At 23.9% G+C, this 12,588-nt stretch overlaps 1 protein-coding gene across 1 annotated transcript in view; it reads left to right on the forward strand.

Annotated features, from left to right (window-relative positions):
• Positions 1 to 12,588, forward strand: part of LOC114120066 (glutamate-gated chloride channel alpha-like) — an 89,824-nt gene that overhangs the window by 43,910 nt on the left and 33,326 nt on the right. The window contains exon 2 of the mRNA XM_050199279.1: positions 9,393 to 9,472. The gene's annotated coding sequence lies outside the window, so the exon portion shown is untranslated. The remainder of the gene's footprint in view (positions 1 to 9,392; positions 9,473 to 12,588) is intronic.

Consider the following 12,588-nt stretch of genomic DNA (forward strand, 5'->3'; position numbering starts at 1 on the left):
TATTGCAAACATTTTGTCAGGATTTATTTCTGTATTTTTGAAAATAATTAAAAAATTATGATATAAAATCACTAAATACTTTTAACCAAAACCCTTAATAATTTATTACCCTTATATGGTTGTAAAATTTATAATATTTGTTTTTAATTAAATTCTTTTTTTATCTTAATATTTATTTAATACTTCCATCACTTATATACATATGATATCATTAAACGTAAGAATCGAAAAATATTAAAATAAATTGTAGTAAACGAGACATTAGAAAATTACTAAATAATACTGATATATATATATAAAAAAATGATTTCGCAACTTAAAAGTGATTAAAATATTTAATAGTAGCGTTTTTTAGACGAATATTATCAATATTTTTTAAAACGAACGGTCTAAATTAAAATATATTTTTATTAGTCACTCAGTAATATATATATATATATATATCTGTGCATATATAAATACTGGTACCTAAGTTATTAACTATATATTTCTTTGACTTTGAATTATTTTATCAAAAATGTACAAAATATTACAATTACAAAGTATCATGTATCGAAACAAACTTGAATGTAATTGGATTCGTTCTTATACAATTTAAAATTTAAAAAGAAATGTAATTTAATAAGTAAAATATGTAGACATCTGCAAATAATGGAAACTATAATACGGAACTCGAAATCACTTTTTACAGAATTTTAAAATTATTAATGTGAGTAGTAGATATATTGTATAATATACAAATTATAAAAACTAATTTGGTCACATTTATTGAACCAGTAGCTAGGTAATTATGAAACTGAGAACGCGTCTTATGTAGGTACTCTGAAAACTACATTTAGACAACAACTGTGTATTATTACTTATTTCATTAGTGAACACTATTTGTATTAACTGTACGAATTACGAAATATCGTACCATATATGGCTTTTAAATGATTAACAGTGTTTTACATACGAAATATGTATAAATGTATATTATATAATTAAAATTAAAAAGTAAGTATTATGCAAATACGTAGGTACATAAATATTAATACACTCATAAAATATTGAATTATGATTTATGATATACGTATTAACTATTTATATATCAATTGACATATCAGTATTATAACAACCAACATTTTTGTTTTTGAAATAAAAATTATATACACATTTCTTAAACATTACTTTAATCTTAGCTATTTTTATATAACATAATACTTGAGAATTATGTGTTAAATTACTTAAATTTAAATGAATAAATTCGTGTTCAAATATTTACATAATTCGATAATTATTGCAGAGTAGGATTTTTATTAATTATTCACCATATTTTCTAAACTTCATTTCATCTTTCCTTTAATTATGAATTTATTCAAATTTTGATTTTTGAAATTTTCAAATATAATTAAGGACCATATTTACAGTTAATTAGATTTTAATTAGACAAATTTAAAAGTATCATGTAATAATACTAACTTATATTTTGAAAATAAATATTTTTCTTATTCCTGTAAATTATTAAAGCAGGTAATTTAAAAAAAATAATAATAATAATTCTATAACCAAATTCACATGAGAAATTTCTAAATCATTAACATATTTTAAGTAAGAATAATAGACCTTAACAAAACTCTTGTATTTATTATAATATATAAACTAGTGTATCATCTATTTAACAATCTCATATTCTCATAACGTGCTTGTCTCCAGCAATCACTTTATCCATCATCCCCCTATTTTTCAATTAGGCCCTTCTTTATTTCAGCCCTCATAATGTATAAATTATTACTTAATCTGAATCTGTATATATACAGAATAAAGAGAACATAAAAATGCATTATTATTAATTGTTCATATTTTACAAAAAGAAGAAAATCATAACTTTTTTGGTATCTGAATTTAGTTCTTTAAAACAAACGTTATCTAATTCATATTTTGCATATAGATCAAGTAATACTTTTAATGATTTACTATGAAAATTAACTTGGGATTTAATCTTAATACGAAAATATTCAATATGTATTAATGTAACTTAGTTTTATTCTTATTTTATATAGTCGATCTAACTCCTACACTGATAACTTCACTATTTATTTTTATTTAGTTTGAGAAAGAATAGTAAATTCATAAATAAAGCGTATGTTTATTTCAAATTATATCGTTCTATAATATGATCGTTGGCTGAAGTTACTCGTATGATCGCAACTTTATTATAGTCATAATTTGTCTGTTTTATCAATAATAATAGTTATTTTATTTGGGTATGGAAATAGAATTTAAATTTAACTTCAAAAATGTGTGATGTGTTTGAGCGTAATAACTGTATACAATATGCCTGTAATAACCGTACCTATCCATCAATTAAACAAATATCTTAATCATAAAAGCTATACAATGCTCATAGAACATAATATTAATCTAACCTATAAGTATTTTATATATCTGGATCGTTAACCTGTATTAGAGCCATTTAAATATTCACTTTATTTTTAGTCACACTTGAAAACCATAATGTATATGCACTATATTTTATTATACTGTGTATGCTAAGTCATTTTTTTTCATTAATTTTGGTTGCTTAACGAAAATTGCAGCTGTATTTTATAGTCATTAACTAAACAGTCAAAACACCAACATAAGATGATGTATTATAAAAATAATAAATCCTAACCATAAGGTGTTTTATAGACTTATAGTTGAACGGAGAGTATATGCAATAAACAAAAATATAATTTTGCACAAATATAACATATAAGTCACAAAGCACGAATTTTTTAAAATATCTGCAAAAAATGAAAACATTTTACACTAAATTATACAACAATGTAATATAACATATTATTATTGTTATTATTATGGCAATATGTTATGTAGATTGTAGATGAATAATTCGAATTGGTAATTAGATAATAGTGGGTACACAATAATCGTTTTCAATACGTAAATTAACAGAATATAATAATAATAATATTAATAATCAATACCTACTACACTATTACCATCACGCAAAGGTACCGTTTCGGTTATCTATCGAGCAAGTATCGCTGATCGCCTACTGGGCGTCGCATCGTCGTCGTTCTACCTTCTTATCTATTAACGTCTAAACAGCCTTAATGGGATGGTTGGCTTTCGATTCCGATGGCCATTTATTATTTCGGTCACGTTACGCACACTTAACAGAATGTGCAAAAATCAGTGTCTTAAAATTAATCGTTAGTTATGATCAATATTTTGGATCACGATTTATTGACTATTCCTTACAAGTATCTAAATAGTTATCTAAATAATAATATTATTGTATGCTGCGTTTTTAACTTTAACATGTACCTATTGTTATCCAATATTGATACAGGCATAAAGTACATTTTACCGACCGATAAAACATACGCCTAACAGAATTGCTTTTGAAAAAGTATATTTCCGTCAACTAAAGTAGGTACTTAATTGAAAAATCAAAAAAAAAAAAAAAATACTAAGAAAAAATATTAAATATTTTCATTCAAATTGTTTTTGCCATGAAAGATTACTTTCATTTTTCAGGACCATCATAAAATTTTGTTTACGTATTTAATATTTAAGCTAATTTCTTGACTCTTATTCTAATTAACAGTTAACTTATTTACAGCACACGTCTTGAACGTTAAAACGCCAAAAAACACAAAAGTTTCGAAGTTTGAAGAGTTTGAGATTGAATAGAGATTGCTGAAATATTTAACCCTTAATACATACACATTGGTTTTTAAACTATTTGGCATAAGTATTGCTTTTATTTATTGTGTTAAAAATATGTACCTAACCATAAGCACTCTCTTATTGTATTTAATTTGGGTAATTTTATTGAAGACTTAAAGGTCATTGATTTCTATACTCCTATAAATAAACAGTATTACGATCTATAATCACCCGACTCGACATCAGAAAACGGCGCCGTATTATACGAAATGCAGTAATAAGCGGCGGCGGAAGCGGCCGATAATAACATTTATACGGTCGTCGCCACTGCCCCCGTCAATACTCAAAACACTGTATGAGACGTCGCTAGACGTCGTGTGAGTCGCTACCCCAATCGGCGAGACGAGAACCGGTCGTCGTCGTCGTGAGGGCGCCTTTTTTACGATCGTCTTGCGTGCCGTTCGTTTGCCAATTTCTGTCGTACAACCCTCACTACCACTCTACCCCGCGCAAACCCTCTTTTCGTGGTCGCCGTGAAAATGCTAAAACTTCAATCGATAGCAATAGTGTACAAGTCACGTGCACATCGACGCACACACACACACACACACACACACACACACAAGTACAATGAAAGAGCAAAAACGTAACATAAAATAATATATCCGTATAGTATAAAATGGTGTACTATATAGTATATACTATTCATCATAACGCGTCCGGTCAAGAAATTTCAGCTCGCAACTGTCTCAAAAAGTCGAATCGTATGATAATAATAATATTATATTTATACTATATTTTCTCTGTGTTTTATATTTATATTATAATATTATCTTGTTGTAAATTTAAGAATTCGTTCGATTTTTAAATTGTGACTTAACTGTTTTGGTTATAGTCATTTTGACAACAATCTTAGTTATCATTGCTGCATTCTTCTACATACAAGAATATAATATAATACTAATATAATTATATGATGGATAGTTGTTATAATAAAATATGAATAATTAAGTTATATAATAACAAATAAGCATTATTTTAAGCGATTTTCATTTTTTTTTGCGTGTCTTGAAAGCTAAACCGATCAATGAGCTTATTGTCTCATCAAATATATTATTTATGCATAATATTTTATAACAAAATTAGAATAGCAAGGTAATTCAAATACGATTTTTTTACTTTAGTTTTTTATAAGCCTCTGATCGCTTTTTTCTATAGATGTGTATGTATCCTAAATGTATTCAGTCGGTTCAAACTGACTAAAGATAAATGATTATAAATGTATTTATTTGACTATACTATAATCCTATTGGGGTAAAGAACACAATTGTCGATTACGTTTGATTATAAAGGTATATGTTTCGCACCATATATAGGACATGAATACATGATTCATCAAGTATGTGCATAATAATATGTTTTCGCATTTCGCACGTTACAGGTTTTATCGCAGTGCACACCTGTCCAAGATTTTTCGATAAATTTCTTCAGTTCTATCGAACGACAATGGTATTATTTTTTACTCTGACATAAAAACTCCGATGTCTTACTTAGAATTCAGAATTCACAAGATTTAAATATTCTCGGGAACATGATTTTTTGTTGTCTTAAACTTTTATCTACAGTTCTACATAACCTATTTGTCATTGTCAGTATTATCCTTGAGTCTCATTTCACCGCATATTATAAACACTATAGAAACATTTTATACACAAGGGAGAAAAAATTGAACACAGATGATGCATCTGAAATTTTATGACCATCTATAATATTTTTTTTAGTAAGCATACTAAAGAAAACTTAAAATAGTAAAAATGACTCATAAGACATAATACAAATTTAAACAAAGCTAAATAAAACTGAAATAATATTGATATTTCAAAATCTAAATAATATAATTATTGCTTGTTGAAAAATTAATTTTATTAATTATTGTTCTGTATTTTATCTCTCAATAATTTTAACATGCATAAAACACTATTTTTAAATAAATCATAACATATTGCTGAACAGTATGCTGTTGAAATTATCTAATTGATACCTAATAATTATTATAATTTACAATGCGTATTAGAAAAATCAAATTATATAGATTGAATAAAATTGATTTTATATTATTGTTAGGTTGCTAACAATATTATTGTATTCGCGCTACATTCGCCTTATTTCCAAATTCCAATGATGTACCTAAGATTATTACAATTGTAAAATAACTATATATTTTTTAAAAACTAATTACTACATTTAATCATGTAAGTACACATTTCATGTAAATTCATACCTATAAGTTTAACAAAATTTGTTAAGAAAACTTTAATCTATATGTGATTAAATAATTTTATGTTAATTAAAATAAATTAAAAATAATTTTAGCTTAATTATGTGAAAGTTACTAATGAGGTTTGAGATATTTTTGACATGTAAATCTAAAAAAAATCAACATAACCGTTCAGTTTTAATATGCTTTAGCTTTAAGTAAAGTAAATAAATAAAATAACTTCATGGTTTGTGATTCATCATTTAAAGATTCTTAAGTTGTAAATATTTTTTTATTTTTTAATTAAAAGTTTTAAGCTAATTTTATTATTATTATTATATATTTTTTTTAAGTCTTAATATAACTAACTATTATATGTAATATTTAATAGTAATTTTATGATTACACAACTAAAATATATACAATAAATATATATTCTATTTTGATGCAAATTTTAGATAACAAGAAGAGCGAGTTATGTATTGGTACCAATTACAATAGGTAGTGTGCATTTATTTATTTTTGTATCTGTTAAAATGTTTAAGTGCAAAATAAATTTTCCAATTTTCTTCAATTTGATTTTAATGATGTTTTTGTTACAAATTTGTGTACTTAGTAACGATAAATTTAGTAAAAATATATTCAATGTTCCCTTATGAAAATAGAAAAACCCCAGTACTTTACAATAATTAGAATTTATAAAAAACAAAGAAAAACTGAAATATTTATTGTCGTTCAAATATATCATTCATAGAAACTTGATACAATCCAGCATTGCGTAAATTTTTCACAATAGTGTACGCAATTGGCTAGCTTTTTGTAGACACCAAACGGTGGAAAAACAAGTAGGAGAGCGAAACTATGGTGAAAATTTACGGTAATAATAGTGAAAAATTTTATGTTTGTCCACGTCGTTAACCAGAGTGACCGAACCTGTGTCAAATGGTAATTCAACCAAGTTTGACCACAAAATATATTATAGTGATAGCCTCACAATATATAGTACAGATTTCGCAGAGGTATAAACAATAAATACTCGTGAAGTACATAATAAATAATAATGCATAATAATAAAAGATAGAATATTAATAGACATTTATAATTTTATTTTACATTAATTAAATAATACAATTTTTAGTAACACGGCGATGTGGATAGGCAATATGGCTACATTTCTGTCATGAACTAATTTTTACTAGATTTCTATATTAATCATAGGTATTATGATAATGAAAAAAATATGAAAAACCTGAGCCTTGAGTTCTCCGAATTTGAATACCAAATTATGTAAACATTTACATTCAATGTTATTTTCCTTGATAGATCGTTACAATGCATTACAAATATATCAACAGCTATTTAATAAAGAGGTTTAAAATAACTACAATAATATTTTCAATATATATTTATATTGTATATTGAATATTAAAACAATTTTCAAATTTATTTTTAATTAAAACCCAATATTTTTAAATAAACAATAACATTTATTTCTTACATTATAGTACATTATAATAGTTATTATTTTAAATAGTATTGCATAAAATCAATATTCCTAAAAATAACATTTTCTGAAAATAACAATGGCCATTCAAGAATAAAAATGCTCACCGTAGTTAAACACACTTAATGTACTTAAAACTGTTACCTATTGGGTATTATACTCAAATACTATATACCTAGACATATAATACAATTGAAACATTTGAAACTATTTTCTAACATTACAAAGTATTTATAAAAGAAATCGAAAACAAAAGCACGATGCTAGAGTCAAATTAAAAATAAGGAAAATAGGTAGGTAACTATTTTGCTGTGTATTTCAGTGAGTACAACTCGATATAATGTAGGTCACTATAATGTATATGTTAAATTTGAATTTTATAATTAATCATAGAAAACAAAAATAAAATTCTGAGCAGAGACGTCTATCAACCTATTATATAATCAATACATAATATATATAAATTAGTATAGTAAATTATTTAACTACTAGAAATATAATATGAACTATAAATAGGCAATAGAATAATATTAATTTATCTAAATGTACAAATTTAATTTTATAAATAAAATATAATAATATACATAAAAATTTTGAATTAAAAATAAATAATTTTAAATATTAAACTACATTATAATAAATAAAATCATTATTCTTTGTTTAAATTTCAAATTTCGTCAGAATTTGAAATTAAAATGTATACAAAAATAAAGTTAGTTTAAATAAATTTTTTTAGATTTTTTTTGGTCTCGGTATTAATTAATTATACCTAATAATGAGAAACCATAAAATTAAATTTTAAAATTTTATATCATAGCTATAAAAATTGAAAATTTTTTTAAATTATTATAAAAATTGAATATTTATAAACTTTCAACTACAAAATAATTTGCAAATGTTCATAATTTTGAAAACATTTTTATTTTAAACTATGTTAAAAAAATTTATGTAACCATGTTTAATATTTTTAAATGTCATAAATGAACATTTGTGAGGAATTTCGTATTAAATTTCCAAATTTGTTGATTTAGTAGAAGTAAAATATAGATATTTATTGGAAAAAATTAATATTAAGTGTCTATAAATAAATTAAAAATAGTTGTACATTTAAAAAAATGTTATCAGTACAAAAAATATAAGTATATAAGCATAAGGGTAGAAATTTCAAGTACTTTTAATTCATTATTTGTTGAGTTACACGAAAAACAAAATTTATTTTGTTCAACACTAGTTTTGCGTAAAAATTTCTGTTCTTGATAATTTTTTTAATTTTTTTTGTTTGTTTTGTTTTTATTTTTCTCTATTATTTATAAAATTACTGAAAAATTATCAATTTTAACCTTTTAAAATTAACAACTAGGTCTACCAGAAACAACCTTTAAAGATTAAAATTGATATAATTTTTCTATTAGGAACAAATCATGTACACCAAAAAAAAATTTCATATTTTATAATCTAAAATCTAAACTAAATTATTTTTCGTAGTAATACAAATAATCACTTATCTACAAAAAATCTAAGACAAAAGTAAAGAAAAAATTACGTCTCTTCGAAAATATTTTTAAACTAATTAGAATTTTATACTATTTTATGCACATGGATAAATAATATATATATATGTATACTTGACTACCGGACTACGCATTTGTGTAAATAAAAAAATAACCACTACTAAACTACAGCAAATTAGTTATATGCTTTTATTAAACCGGAATCACGTCTAAAAGCTTTTATTTGCGAGCAATGTTAATTAACAAATATATGACGTATTAAATGAATAAATATGACACGCATTTAAATTTTAAAAGGTACGAATACAAAAACAAAATATAAGACACAAGTATTGATATAAATGATAGAAACCATTTATAATTCGCCATAACATTATGTTTTTAATGGATTGATTCACGGGAAACGTACAAGTATCAAGTGATGACGGTAATACGGTATCCGAATTGACTTTTGTTGTTCCAGGTGACCTCATGGATGTAACTATTTATTAGTAAATGGACACGTATCGATTATGACGTAGTCGGACCGGGCTTTGTGAAAAGGTAAGCAAAATGCTTTTAGTGCCAAACCTTTCAATTGTGTGTATGTATAAGTGGGAAGAACGGGGTACACTTTAATACAGTTGGCTCACCTACCATCACCATAAAAAAACCAACGAAATAATTTTTACTTTTTTTTTTTTTACATTATTCTTTCAAATATACTTTATGTCAGGTTGTAGACATTTGACGAGCAAAAACCTATGACGAGAAACTCTTTAACGAAATGTGACACAAATAATTATTTGATTGTCTCCATTCTTGTAAGTATTATATAACTGTATACAATTTGTGGTGTGCATGACTTGGAGAAATATGAAAATATGAAAAATACCGTCTCGACCCAACTCTAAACTAAATTACCCAAGTTCTTGGAAACAATAGTACTGATAAAATTGTATAAGACATTTTAATACCCTATTGCTATTGTTTTACAATAAATGCTATTGATTAACTATTTTATACTGTTCAAAACCACAACGCCTATATGTGAGGATTTGTAAAACTTCCATTAACACATTTTATGTTTTAAGTTATTTATTTTACAAAATTTCATAGTTACAGTTGATACAACTCAACTACTTATAAATTAAATTTAAATAAAACTTAATTTATATTAATGAAGTAGTTTAAAATATATATAAAATAAATATATAGAAATTGCAAAATGTTAACAAGACCAAGGACAAACTAATAATATAATGTTTTAAATCTATAATAATTGTAATGATTAACATTTATTATTATTGAATTAATAACCATTAATTATTAATTATTATGTAATAATTAAATAATATACCTATATATATAATTATATTTTTAAGGTTTTTCAGTTTTGAATGAAAATATATTTTAATTTTATATACTTTATATTACGAAGCAAAATATTTTTCACAATATTTTGATAAATAAAATACAATTTAAAAACTAGCAGTTTTAAAATTATTTATAATACTTATAAGTATTTCAAGTTTAAAAGAATGATATAAAATAGTTTATAATCCAATAGTTGACTATTCAAAATTCGATTTTTATGTATTGAAGTACTCCGAAAAATATTCTGTCTTGGAATATAAAATTATGTATTGTCGTTCAAAAAAATAAAAATGTATAAAAAAAAAAACTGAAATAATGAGTGTAGGCACTTAAATGGATCCCCGTTAGAACTACATACATAAATGATACTCTTGGGTGCTTAATTTATCTATCCAAACGTATTATTGTAATACCAATATTTATTACTCGACCCTCGCTCAGCTTAGATTCCAAAATAATTAACAAAAATTAATATATAACGTTGAAATACAAACTTTTTAATAAAAATATACACACGATGTACTTTAGGCCTTAATATTGTACTTTTACCTATATTTTGTTACATTTTACGAACAGAAAAAATTCGCACACATTTAATACAAATATATGTACGGAATATAATATGTGTACTAATGTACTATTGTTATTATCTTTGTTTACGGAAAAATTCCATTTACAAAACAATATGTAATACTGTGTAGTATCACAGATAAAATAAAATTAGGTACGAATAAAATAAAAATTCACATTCAATTAATAATCCAAATTAAAATAAAAATAAAAATATATATTATGTGGTATATAATTTTACAGCCATAAATAATTATAATCAAAAATTTATATCCATATTATTACCTATAGCCATCAGTATATTTTAATGTGATGTTTTCAAATAAGTTTTAGAGATATTATTAATTAAAAAACATTCTTGATATCTGGTGGATTTGGTATTAATTCGGAAATTTAATCGTTCCAGTAAATAAGGGCAATCAATAGTGTTATTTAATAATTTTATCAAAAATAAATATTGAAAGTTAATTTTCCTAGTATTAATCAATTTTATATTGAAATTAGATAATACTCCATTATAATCCGAATTTCGTGGACGTTCGATTTTAAATTTAAATGCTAAGAAATGAAGAAACGATTCTGAATAGCTTCGAGACTGATTAACCACTATGTTATTAGATGACCAAATAAGGGATACATATTCCAATTGGAATCTGACAAATGCGAAATATATATTTTTAAAGGCATTCAAATTATTAAAATGTGTGCAAATATGTATGATGAAACCAAGATTTTTAAATGCTTTATTAGTTATATTATCAATGTGTCCATTAAAACATAGTTTAAAATCAAATGTAATTCCTAAGTCGGTAAAGGATTCCACTAGTTCAATAGAAACATTGTTAAATTTATAATTAAAATTTATTAATATGAGATTTTTTTAATATTAAATAATAATATTTTGCATTTATTGATATTGAGTTTCAAACCATTTAAGTAACACCAATTTCTTAAATTATCTTGTAATTTAATATAATTATTAATAGAATCAATTTTTTTTAAATATTTTAGCGTCATCTGCAAATAATAAAATATTTGAGTGTTTTATAATCGTATTAATATTTTTTATAAATAAAAGAAATAATGTAGGTGAAAAATGATCACCTCGAGGAACACTTGGGAGAATATGAATGGGTTCAGAAACAAACTGATTTAATTTAACTAACTGCATTCTATTAGATAAAAAAGAGGTGAGCCAGGATAGTAAACGGTCGCAGAATCCAAAATATATGTACGCAATATGTGTGTACCAATGTACTATATATAGTATATATAATACACAAATAAGTATAGCACAATATACATATATTATTTATTACTGTAACTATTTAATAAACCACACCGATAAAAAACAATTGTTTATTATATACTGAGGTTTATAAGGAGCGTATTAAAGAAAAATAATGAGAATAAAGAAACATCATTAAAATTTATTTAAAGGTATTAAAAAGAACATTAATTTATTTTTTTTTAGATCACAAACAGCGTTTTTTTCGTTGATAAATATTGCTTAAACACCTTGAAGTCCATTTACTAGGTCTTCATTGTTTAATTAAACCTTGGTGAAAAATGATGATTACCCTTTTTAAAATTATTTTAATCATAATGAAAAATATATAAATTTAACACCAGTCCATTCTTAAACAATTTGTTTTCGAACTTATTATATAAAATAATAATGTGCATAAAAATATTTTTTTTTAATGAAAACTTTTATTTCTTTCAAAAACGCA

This window comes from Aphis gossypii, chromosome 2, assembly GCF_020184175.1.
Source record: "Aphis gossypii isolate Hap1 chromosome 2, ASM2018417v2, whole genome shotgun sequence".
Lineage (NCBI taxonomy): Eukaryota > Metazoa > Arthropoda > Insecta > Hemiptera > Aphididae > Aphis > Aphis gossypii.